The sequence below is a fragment of the Erpetoichthys calabaricus genome, chromosome 1, assembly GCF_900747795.2.
Source record: "Erpetoichthys calabaricus chromosome 1, fErpCal1.3, whole genome shotgun sequence".
Lineage (NCBI taxonomy): Eukaryota > Metazoa > Chordata > Cladistia > Polypteriformes > Polypteridae > Erpetoichthys > Erpetoichthys calabaricus.
In genome coordinates this window covers 307,871,436-307,884,523 of record NC_041394.2, presented here as the reverse complement: position 1 = coordinate 307,884,523, position 13,088 = coordinate 307,871,436, and the positions used below count along the sequence as shown (strand labels likewise).

At 38.5% G+C, this 13,088-nt stretch overlaps 1 protein-coding gene across 1 annotated transcript in view; it reads right to left on the bottom strand.

Moving 5' to 3' along the window:
• LOC127526080 (uncharacterized) overlaps positions 1-13,088 on the bottom strand; it is a 135,020-nt gene that overhangs the window by 66,509 nt on the left and 55,423 nt on the right. The gene's annotated exons all lie outside the window — the stretch shown is intronic.

The following is a 13,088-nucleotide window of genomic DNA, read 5'->3' as shown; positions in this document are numbered from 1 at the left end:
GGGCTTGCATGACAGTATGGATGGAGAAAAATTAGCTTTTCAAAAACGCTGACTTCAGTTTTCTTGTAGTAATTAATTCCTTTTGTGATCTCATTTCTACTGTGGCTTTGTGTTTTCAGCATCAGCTGATGGGTGCTACTCCTTGACACACTCAAATATGTCGCTGTTTTTATGTTGGCCAAACCCCCATTCTATATTATCCATGACTTTGGCTACTTTATTACAATTTGTAACCATTAAAAGCAGAGTCCAGCTTGGTGTTTCTCCATCTCGATAAACAGTTTGAGCCTTTTGGCTAACAAACTGTGCATGCGTAATAGGAAAGATATGCAATGAAAAACTTTTAGAAAATGAACTGAAAATGTTAGTGTAGACAGAAAATATTTATAACTAAAATATTTTCAAATTGACCTTTATTAGAGTGGACTAAGTCTTGATATCTCCTCATATTACATTCCTATTGTTTCTATCTATGGGCTTTTTCTACCATTTCAGCTCAAGTTATTATTAAACATCCTTGTTCCCCTGTCTTCACCCCCTCTTAATAATAAAATTTTCTGTCTAAATTGGGTGCTTTTCTTTACACCTCCCTGAACTAGAGTTGCTTTTAGAAGGTTTTTCCATCTAAAACTAAGTCATTTATATAAATTAGTGTTCATAATGTCATGTGGTAACACCTGTCTGCATACACATACTTAGCAGGCTTGTGACATAACAACAGGCATTGAGCTTAAGTGGAAAACAGCATGATCACTAAAATGTCAACAAAACAAAGAGAAAAGATTAAATACCAAATTCCAAAATACATGTAAAAAAGGCAGTGCACAGATTGCTCAAAACTTCTACGTCTTGACAAAAGTGATCTCTATACATGTCTATCATGACCAAGGTAAGGTACTTTCGGAGGATCTAGTGCACACAACAGGTCAGGTCAGGTTCCATTCAGTGCCCCCTAAGCCATCCCCACAAAATCTTATGTAAGACCAGGACCGCCTAGAGCTCAAGAATATAGGCACAATCTATTCCAGGCTTCCACAAATGTTGGTATTAGACTAGACACTTGCTCTAGGATCATGACTAGGACTCTGTAACCATTCCAGTCTTTGTGTGTCACACTGTCACATCATCTGATATAATCGAGTACAGCAGGGACACTGTGTCCCAGATAGTTCTCTGAACTGTCAATTAATCTACCTGTCCCTGCCAAACTTTGAAAAGATAATCACCATAATGGTTGAAGTTGCCAAATGATAGATTAATGAACTTTACTTATCTCTGTCAAGTTCTACAAAGACTCTGTATAAATATGTTGCTTTCTTTCCAAACTTTGAATAAACAGACAGATTAATTAAATGTGAAAAACTAACATATACATTTCTCACAGTCATTTCACGAGGTAGAGGTAGCCGAGCGGGTTGGGGTGGGGGTCCTTTGATAGGCGATCCCTTGTAGGTTTCAGTCGGTAACATGCCTTGGTCCTGTGCACACAGTGCTTTCGCTGTCGAAACGTTTTTCAAAAACAACACATCCATTATCACTACGCAACACACCTTCCGAACAAACTTCAGCATTCCTCCTAACAGTGACATCCCAAATCAGAAAACAATTCTTCAGTGGGTGGCTAAATTTAGACAGATTGGTACAACATTGAACAGAAAATCTCCAGGCCGTACTCGGGACTGTATGAACACCTGAAAACATCCAAGCTATAAGGGTATCAATTTTGCAGTCTCCTAGATGTTCAGCGAGCAAACATGCTTCTGCCTTAGGCATCTTTGAGGAGGATTTTGCATGAGGACCTTAATTTACATCCATACAAAATAATGGCAGTGCAGGAATTCACTCAGAGAGACTAGAAGATCCATAGAGAGTTGTGCGCGAACACTCTGCAAACCGTTCATTGAGATGCCATCGTTAGATGTAGTGACGAGACACATTTCCATTTGAATGGTTGTGTAAATAAGCAAAACTTTCGCTACTGAGTTGAAACCAACTCTCGTGAACTTCATCAGAGACCCCTGTACAGTGAGAGTGCTACAGTTTGGTGCACCGTTGCAGAATTTGTCATTGTAGGGCCTTACTTTTTTGAGGAGGGGGGAGCAACGGTCACCGTCACTTCAGAATGTTACATTGAAATGCTAGAGAATTTTTTGCGGCCCCAGCTGGAAGAAATGGATGTAGTGGATGCCTGGTTTCAATAAGATGAATCAACAGCTTATACAGCACAGAGATCCATGCAAGTTTTGTGGGAAATGTTTCCAGGTAAGCTGATGTCCCTGCGTGGTGATGTCGGGTGGCCTTCATGTTCGCCTGATCTTCTCACTCCGTGCAATTTCTTCTTGTGGGGCTATCTCAAGTCAAAGGTATACACACACTGACCACAAAACCCTGAAGCCTGCAAGGACGCTAATCACAACGAAAATGCCACTATTCCCCTTGAAATGGCCAAATTAGTCATCCAAGTGCTCAGAAACCATCTCGAAGAGTGTATCGCTAATGCTGGCCACCACCTTAAAGACATCATTTTTAAAATACAGTAAAAAAATTCTATTTTGTTTACCCTTTCTTGTGTTGTAATGAAATTTATTTTATCTTGTAGCATTTTGTAGAATAAACGTTTGAAATATGGTACTTTTTTTTGGCTCCACCAATCCATTTTCCAGAGCAGACACACGGTGAAGCTAGAGCCTATCCCAGCAAACACAAGGCATAAGGTAGGGACAATCCCCAGACAGCGCACCAGTCCATTGTAAGGTGAACACACAGACATCCACTTGAGGCAATTTAACAACGGCAATCCACCTGAACTTTGGACTGTGGGAGGAAACTTGAGTTCCTGGAGAACACGCATATAGACACAGGAAGAACATGCAAACTCTCTCTTTCTCTGTATATATATATATATATATATATATATATATATATATATATATATATATATATATATATAATGTGTGTGCTGCGGTGGGTTGGCACCCTGCCCAGGATTGGTTCCTGCCTTGTGCCCTGTGTTGGCTGGGATTGGCTCCTGTGGACCCCTGTGACCCTGTGTTTAGATTCAGCAGGTTGGAAAATGGATGGATGGATGGATAATGTGTGTGTGTGTGTATGTACATGCATATACCTATACATACATATATATATATATATATATATATATATATATATATATATATATATATATATATATATATATAATATAATATAATGTCTGTGTGTCTGTGTGTGCATGTGTGTATAAACATTATGGAGGGCATTAACCAGGCAACGCTTATGGTTGTTCAGCCAGTTTGCAAACATACAGTACACCATGCCCTAGGTAACTGCCCAAATAATCAGATTACAATCAGACCTATGGATGTAATACTCCAATCTACACTCTGTCAAGTAAGCAATCCACAAGCCATGGTGCAACGTCTGTCAGGCACTGATGTCCGAGGTTTGATCCCCTCAAGGGGAAGGAAAGGTGCATACACCTGTTGAACCCCAGTTAGGGCAAAACACATGTCATGTACTCTGTATCATTTGGCAGCTATTATATATATAAGCTATAATTTGTAATAGGTTTGTTAACTTACTACTCACTTTAATAATTGCTTCTACATAATTTGGTTATCAAAGTTCTAAGAGTCCATTTTAGGCATAAAAGTCAGGCAAAATTTAGGAAGTGTTGTCACGTAAATAATACTTGATTTCCTTGACATTTACTTGTATATGGCAAAGACAACATGGTGGTTGACAATCTGCTTGGTGCTTTCTAGATTAGTAAACAGTTGTCTTGAAAAGGAAAAGGCTGCGCTCCTACGTCAACTAGAGAACTACAGGAAACTGAGTGGGACAACGTCAGAACAGCTCTCAGAACCCAGTGGTGTATGCAACATTGATATTTCAGGTAGGGTTAATTTTCAAATCTACACTGGCTTCAAACGAATGTGGGATTGCGTGCATCTGTACCATGATGAACTGTGCCCTGTCTAGTGTTGGTTCTTGCTTTGCAGCCAGTGCTGCCAAGTTAGGTTTTGGTCTCTGTAAGACAGAACTGAAAATTGTAAATATGTAGATAGATAGATAGATAGATAGATAGATAGATAGATAGATAGATAGATAGATAGATAGATAGATAGATAGATAGATAGATAGATAGATAGATAGATAGATAGATAGATAGATAGATACTTTATTAATCCCAAGGGGAAATTCACAATAGATATTTATACAGTATAATCAACATATGTTAAACAACTCAATATGTATTCTTCTAAGACACAAAACTGTTTTAGTAAATTTTATCCTATTTTACTCATATTTAATATCTCAAAGCCCTCTTCCTGTGTGGTTATATTGTCTTAAAAAAATAAAACAAGTGATATATTATATTATATTATATTATATTATATTATATTATATTATATTATATTATATTATATTATATTATATTATATTATATTATATTATATATATATGAAGGCAGGCTCTATTGTTGGCATGGAGCTGGACAGTTTAACATCTGTGGCAGAGCGAAGGGCGCTCAGCAGGATCCTATCAATTATGGAGAATCCACTGCATCCACTAAACAGGATCATCTCCAGACAGAAGAGCAGCTTCAGCGACAGACTGCTGTCACTGTCCTGCTTCACTGACAGATTGAGGAGATCGTTCCTCCCCCAAACTATGCGACTCTTTAATTCCATCCGGGGGGGTAAACGTTAACATTTAACATTATACATAGTTATTGTCTGTTTTTCACCTGCATTATTATCATTCTTTAATTTAATATTATTTATTGTATCAGTATGCTGCTGCTGAAGAATGTGAATTTCCCATTGGGATTAATAAAGTATCTATCTATCTATCTATCTATCTATCTATCTATCTATCTATCTATCTATCTATCTATCTATCTATCTATCTATCTATCTATCTATCTATCTATCTATCTATCTATCTATCTATCTATTATTTCTGTGCAGCTGATCGAATGGTTGCAACTGAGTTTCTTGTTACAAGCCAGGTGCCTGTGAGGAAATATTTTGGTACTGTAAATGAGTTTGGCAAAAGAAGAGCATGTAGCTCACGCTGACTTCTCCAACGTTGTCTTTGCACCTTCTGCACGGATAATTACTTTTTAGTAAAAAGTGATACTGAACCAAGAAATTTTGAATTTTAAATTAAGCAAAGAACTAATGAAAACGCAATACACTCTCTACTTCATTCATTTTCTTAACCTGCTAACTTAAGTGCAGGATCATGGGAAATCTGAGTTAGTTAATGTTATGTCAAAAAGTACATCCACCCTCTTTAAACTCTGTGGTTTTACACAGCTGGTCATAACTAACAAGCATCTTATTCTAATAAAGCCATAAAGTTAAAAATCTGCCGGGTGTTATTTGTCACTTGAGGCTGGATTTATCATATTTTAGGTCTCGATGAGGACTAGAAGACTGATAGATATGTTCTGAAAAATAAAAGCATGCAATTTAAAAAGGATGTACTTACTTTTTCACAGCACTGCATTTCTGCAACATTGGGCACGAGTTATTAACCATCCCTGGGCACACTCACGGCCACACTTACATACTCGCCCGATTTAGAGTCATTAGTCCACCAGACATGCACGTTGTGACATGGAGTGTAAACTGAAGAATACAGAAGAATGGAGGTACACACAAACACCACACAGGCCGTAATTCAAACCTCTAAGCTCTCTGAAGGTGTGATGGAGCACCACTAACCTTTGCTCCACCATGCAGCACAACATAAATCATTCTCCCTTAACAGCATGTGTGTATTCTTAAAAGAACAAATTCAGTTACCTTTAGTACACCTGAACGGAATAACGTAAATAGCTTTGGAGCACTAACTCCATTCATACTGGTATGTGGTAAGGATTTCCTGGCTAATATTCTACCAGTCAGTGAATATTTATTTTATGCAGTGTCTTGGATAAAGAGTGGTTATTAGTAGAAAACATGCTACACATTGTTAAACACAGTTAAGTATATGCAGTTTATTTAATTATTATTGCTTGAAAGGGAAATGACTCTTTAAAATACAACATACCCTAAATTCAAACATTTTATTCAGGATCTGATGAACTACTTCAAGGGGTACAAGGAAGCCAGAAGCGAGAAGAATTAATGGCAGTTCTGTCAAAGCTTCAAAGTCAGCTTAGAACAAGTGAACTAGAGAGGAGCCGTTTAAAGGTAATGTTTATTTTTGTTTTTATACGGTATCACATCATGGCGGCCCCCGTCTCATTCAAATGCCCAAAGAATGATGTTACATAGCGATACTATACTACTTACTAATTGTTTAGCATATGCACGTATATGTGTGTATACAGTGCCTATGACAAGTAGTCACCCCTTGGAGGTTTTCACATTTTCTTGTTATACAACATTGACTCTCAGTGGATTTCATTTTTCTTTTTTTCACACTCATCAACAGAAAGACATATATAATATATGTATCGAGGGCGCCTCAATTACAGCCTACAGTTACTGCAGAGTTTTTTGACACACGTGCATTCTGTGAACCTTTCATTCTACCTTATCTCAATGGTGCTCTTTTGGATTGAAATTAGAGTTAAGTGAAGTAACGGCCACTGTCATGTTCACAGAACTATCTTGAGATGAATTACAGTTTGTCACAAGTTGCATTGTCCTGTTCAAAGTATCCTATTAAAATAGGTACAGTGTGATTCTGCATTTGACAGCACAAACCAAGACCCATCCGACCAGGCGACATTTAAATTCTCCACCATCAGTGTGGTGGAGAAATGATTCTACAAACGTCAACTCTTTGCACTGGTTTGGGGACCACCCTAATTAATTAATATATATTACAAAAGAAAATTTTGAAGAGATTTTTTCAAGCCCCACCTTCCGCTCAACCATTTCAGGTTACTGCCCACGCCCTGGTCCTCTCACCTCTATTTCGTGTGAATGCTTTTGTCAGACACAGTTCCTGTGCTCTCAGCTCTTATAAATTTTTACGTTTTCCTCACTTTAAGTTCCCAATAAAAGAAGACGCATTATGTCCAAATCTTATTGAAGACTTTCATCCTGAAGGGTTATCAACAGAAGACATGAGTACACGGGCAATCCTAGCAGCGGGAAACAATGAAGTCAAACAAATTAACGTGAAAATTGTCGATCGGTTACACAGCAAATTGGTTAAATGCGTATCAATAGACTATGCTGAAACAGTTGGTGGTGATGTTGCAGAAGATAAAAACGTCAAACTACAATATCGCGTAGAATATCTACAAACGTTAACACCGTCCAGTCTTCCACCGGCCGAATTACTGTTGAAAGAAGGATGTATCGTAATGTTATTACGTAATTTATGTATGAGTGATGGGCTATGCAATACGACAAGATTAGTTGTATTTAAAATTGGTCGAACAATTCTGACATGTAAAATTTTAATAGGAGACAAGAAAGGTAATGTAGTACATCTTCCGCAGATAACATTAGACACCAAAGGAAATCTTGATATGCCATTTGTATTAAAATGTTTACAGTTTCCCATTAGAATAGCTTTTGCTACGACAATTAACAAATCACAGGGACATACTGTACATTCGAAAAAGTCAGTTTAATTATTAGAGAGAAAGAAATGATATTCACTCACAGGCAGTTATACGTTGCGTTGTCACGATGTAAGTTCAAACACGGAATCAAAATTCAATGCGATACTGATGAAAAGTTCATTCCACATATAGTTTTTACTGAAGTTTTACAGTAAAAGTGTAAGTTTAAAAAGTATTTGCGTGTTTATTTCAAAGCCAAACAGAACAAAAACGTATAATGCAACGAATACCTCTAACGCAGTATGAAACATAATTTTCTTTCAATTTATTACGTTTTACTATTTTTAACTAAGGTTAATTACTCGCTGTAATGTAAAATAGTTAGGTCTATTATGCATATGTAACAATTCCCATGAAAATAACAATCTGTTTAAATTGTACATCTGCATCCCCATACCCCATACGCAAGTGGCTGAGCTGCAAAGTGGCTAGCACATAGTGCCTGCCCGGGGGTTGGTGAGCAAAGCGAGCAGGGGGCAGAGCCCCCTAGTATACATATATACAGTGGAACCTCGGTTCATGACCATAATTCGTTCCAAAACCCTGGTCGTAAACCGAGTTGGTCGTGAACCGAAGCAATTTCTCCCATAGGATTGTATGTAAATACAATTAATCCGTTCCAGACCGTACGAACTGTATGTATATATATATTTTTTTTTGTTTTTAAGCACAAATATAGTTAATTATACCATAGAATGCACAGCGTAATGGTAAACTAAATGGAAAAACATTGAATAACACTGAGAAAACCTTGAACAACAGAGAAAACTAGCACTGCAAGAGTTCGCGCTATAGTGCTAGGAACCGCTCGCTAAAAACACTTTTTTTAATGAGTTTTAAGCACAGGGGAAAAAATGAACATTTGAAAAATCCATAATTTAATAAACCACCAAGAAAAGTAACATTGCAACAATGCACGCTACGAACCGATCACTGTAAATAGAACTGAAAACAAAAACAAGCCTTCTCTACCTTATGCGTCCCTCGCTCGCTCTCTCTCTCGTGCCTGTGTGTGTGTGCGTCTCTCTTTTGCAAGCCTGGAGCGCCTGTGTGTGTGTCTCTCTAGCGCGCTCCTGTGTGTGTGCCTGCCTCTCTCTCCCGCGCCTGTGTGTGTGCGTGGCTCTCTCTGTCTCGCTGCCTGTGTGTGTGCCTCTGTCTCTCGCACTGCCTCTGTGTGTGTGTGTGTGTCTCGCTCTCTCTCTCTTGTTCACTGCACAGGAAATGCACAGGGAGAGACTGAACATGAACAAACCGAAAGGGAAACTGGCTTGTTCATATACCGAGTGTGTGATCGTGAACCGAGGCAAAAGTTTGGCGAACTTTTTCGTCGTAAACCAAGTTGTATGTGTACCGAGACGTTCGTGAACCGAGGTTCCACTGTATATAGGAAATCTTAATGTATATTTATTGGAAGATTTTAGTAACTATAATTAAGCCTTAGTTAATTATTTTAACATTTGGGAATATACAACACAAATTACTCAACAATGACCTGCAACTGTCATATTTTGCAAACAAATACACATGTGGTGAGTTGTTACATTTTCAGAAACAAAAAAGAAGGCTCGACATACTCTTATTTAAGGACTAAATCCCTGCTGGGTGTGGATTTTTCCTCAGGATGAAGTGAAAAAGCTGAAAATGGAGCTGAGGAACTTTGACCCCTCATTTTTTGATGAGATTGAGGATTTAAAGTACACTTACAGGAAAGAAGTGGAAAAGAACATTACACTTGAGGAAAAAGTAAAGGAACTTTCGAAGCAACTGGGCATTCCACCCAATACATCTAGCAGAGAGTCAATGGATTAAAGTAAAGCTGTTTTTTTAATATAATTATTATGTAAATAGGTTTTCCAAATGCTACATTCTCTGCTGTAAATTAATAAATTATGAAAGAAGCTTCTGGTGTGATTGCCTGGAAAATGCAGTTCACTTATATTATCATTTATTTGTTTAGTTCAACTTGATGGAAAAGCATATTTTACTTCTAGGTTATTATATTTTATAATAAAGTACAGCATTTTTAGAAAATGCAGCAGCATGGCAGTTTGGGCTGCCACCTCCTGGATTTAGTGGGTTTGAATCCCTCCACTGCTCATTGTGTCTGGATGAGTTTCCTTCCATTTTTCTAAAGGTACTGTATGCACGTTCGGTGTTGCCTGCATGGGGGCGCTCCTGTGCCAGATTCCCAACCCAGAATGATGCCCACACACACCAAAGTTCAAGCAAAAGAAAGTGAGTGTTCTAGGGAGGATATAATAGAAGGACAACGCATAAGGTGACTAAATAAACACAACGCAACCAAACTCTGCCCCTCCACGGTCTGACAATGTAATATCACCTTCCTACCTCTTCACCTCTTGTCACTCCTTCTTTCTTCCTTCTTGCCAGGTGTGCCGTTGTCTGCTCTTCACCACCAAATCCAAGCTCACATGTCTGAGAAATTGGAGCTCCTTTTAAACGGGGGCCCAGGAAGACTTTGAGGGCATTGGCTGGTCAGCCAGGAAGTACCTTTCTGGGTAAAGTGTTTTGAAGGCATTAAGGAGTCCTTCTAAAGGACCAGGAACTCATAACTGTTGCCGGAGTACAGAAGCAGCCTCATGCTTCTTCTGATAGGGCCAGTGGACTAAGCCCTGACCCGATTATCTTCACTAGTTTTTAATGTCCCCTTTTGGCATTCTATCCTGGTAGTGGTCTTGATCAAGTCCTGGATGGCAGTAGTGATCCACGTCAACTTCCAGATGGGAGGGAAAAACCCTTGTAGTTCATCTCACTACCCGGGTGTCCTCCACATAGATTAATGGCCCAGTGTGACCATATGCATGGTGGACCCAGTGAAGTTTTGATAGGTTCCCACCCCTCATGACCGTGAACTGGATGAAGTGAGTTTGAGAACTTGTTAGCCACTGCATGGCTCTCAGACAGGTTGTTACTGCTGCCTTATAGCTCCGGTGACCAGGGATCAGTTCATGGCCTGGTTAAAATGTTTTCTTCCTGTCTGCATGTGTTTTTACCAGATGCTCTGGTTTCCTCCTTCATCCCATCTTAAAAACATCCCTTTTATTTACTGTAAGGTGAATTGGCACCTCTGCCTGAGCGTGTTACTAATATGGTGTGAGTGTGCCCTATGATGCACTGGCTTTCCATTCAAGATTTGTTCCTTCATGGCACACACCATGCTGACTATATGGTCTGATTTCTTGCAAACTTTTAATAAAAGTATAAACAGACCCAGAAAATGGATGGTCAAAACACATTAAAGCATAATGGGCATAGACAACAGGTTTTGTTTTTTCTCTAATTGTAGGCATAAAATGCTGCAATCTGCAACTAAAGTGTCCGAGGATTGGACTCTGTGCCTCCCATATCACATAAAGGAACATCCAGAGTATACCACTGATAAGCCTCTGCTTGTTATTGGACTGAATAAAACCATCATGGTGGCACACCGGTTAGCACTGTGGCCTCACTGTCAGCATGTCCACTTAGTTTGCTTTTTATGGACAAGCCACATTTGGGAATTGAGCAGAGAGAGATGATGACAAGTTTTTCTTCACATAGAGAACTACAGATTAATGAAATAAATTTTGTGAAAAGGAGTGGAGAAGACAACAGGATCTTTAAATCTCAGCTTATTATGGATAAATCAGGTGGATAGGATTGAAGAGCTTGTTGGGCTGAATGGCTTGTTCTTGTCACATGTTGTTAATAAAATGTACTCTTTGCTTTAATTTGTTGGTACTTTTAATAAAAAAAAACATGTAATGTGAATGTTATTCCCAGATGTGTCACCTACAATGACACCATTGAAACAAAGACATAGCAGTATTGATGCTTACTACAAAGTTAACTTTGGGGCAAATAATGGCTGTATGGTAATTACTTAAAACCTAACAAGTCATTCTTTCCAATATGTGAATCAGAAAAGTAAAAACAGCATTTTGGAAAACCATACAGTACAATATTCTGAAAGAAGGATGCCTAACGTTCTCAACACTTTTTCCTCACACAAACACCATGCAGCTCTGTGCACCGGAGTCTGAAGCACCTCACTGAGAACCTGAAGCTGAACACATTAAGTAATGCTTCATCTGGAAATGAATCACACATCCCATCAACCCTTGTGCTGTGATATTGGTTAGCTCACATATATAGCAGTTGTTACTCGAGGTACTGAAGGGTACCAGAGACCTAATATGCCCACAAAAGACTTGCTGCCAAAGAAGGTTTGGAAAGCTTAGGATGGAAGACGGTAACATGCTCAAGAGAGGGAGTGCAGATGAACAGGCGTTCAGAAATGCAAATACAGAGGAAAGATACATGTAGGGCAAAAGATAAATTATTTTAAATTATCCTATTATTTGTCTTCGACAGGTACCATGGCTAGTTTATTTATAAAGTACCATAACATCTGCTTTAAGAGATAACGTCTCACCATGTCCATTATTTGCTTATTTACGAATGAAGGGCAGTTCAATAACATTGGCCCTGGTGACAAAGGACAGTTTATTTAAAAAGCAGATACTACTTGGCTACAGCACAAACGTTTGGACCAAACACAAGTTTAGTCAGTACAGTAAATAAATAACTCCATTTGACTCAAAGGTCTTTTTTTGCATTCAAAACTAGTAAAGCCTCAGTAAGCTAGTTAACAATTCATTTTTCCCCGAAAGGAGAAATTTAAAACACTCTCAAACATGAACAAAAAAAACCCAAAAAGAATAACTTCTGACTTGGCTGAAGATAAGGCGTTATGCAGACATTTTGCTGTTGGTATAAAGGAGCCCCAGATGCATTTCTTGATATACTTCTACTGAATGATTTGTTGGCTGAAAGGCTTCAGTGTTATCACTGGGAAGATGTGCAGCATTGTTCACAGTGGCACTCAGGTTTGTATTTATTCTCCCCTCCGGTGGATTGAGAGCGCAACCCATAGCTGAGTCACCCTTTTTAATCAGCATCTTGATTCGGCAGGCCTTTCTTAAAATGATGTTACCAGTCCAACACACCACAGGATAGAAAATTGGACTGGCCATCGAACAGTTGTAGAAAATGTAAAGGATGGCTACAGATGTAAATATTAAAGTGAACATTTCAAGAATCAACAGTAATCACCTTACTTTAACAAGTCCCATTTGATCTTGTTAAATTATAGCTGGCAGCTGGGCCTTATTTTTCAAATCTTTTATTTAACTCTGTGGATAAATAATTTTAGCATTCATCTTAAAGTAATAGCTTAAAGGGTTAATAAATGTCCCTGTTTAATGAAACCTGTTTAAGTGTATCAGGAAACCAGATAAAGGTCAAGTGAACAACAAAATGTACAGAAAGAGGACTAGCAGATGTCCCGTAAACAACCAGAGTGGATAGTAGTTACATACACAGAAGTTTCAACGGTGGTGGCTCAACCCAAAGGGGTGTAAGGAGAACCAGAATATAATACAAAAGGACATTTGGGTGTAAACCAACCAGACTAAAACATATGCACTGAATG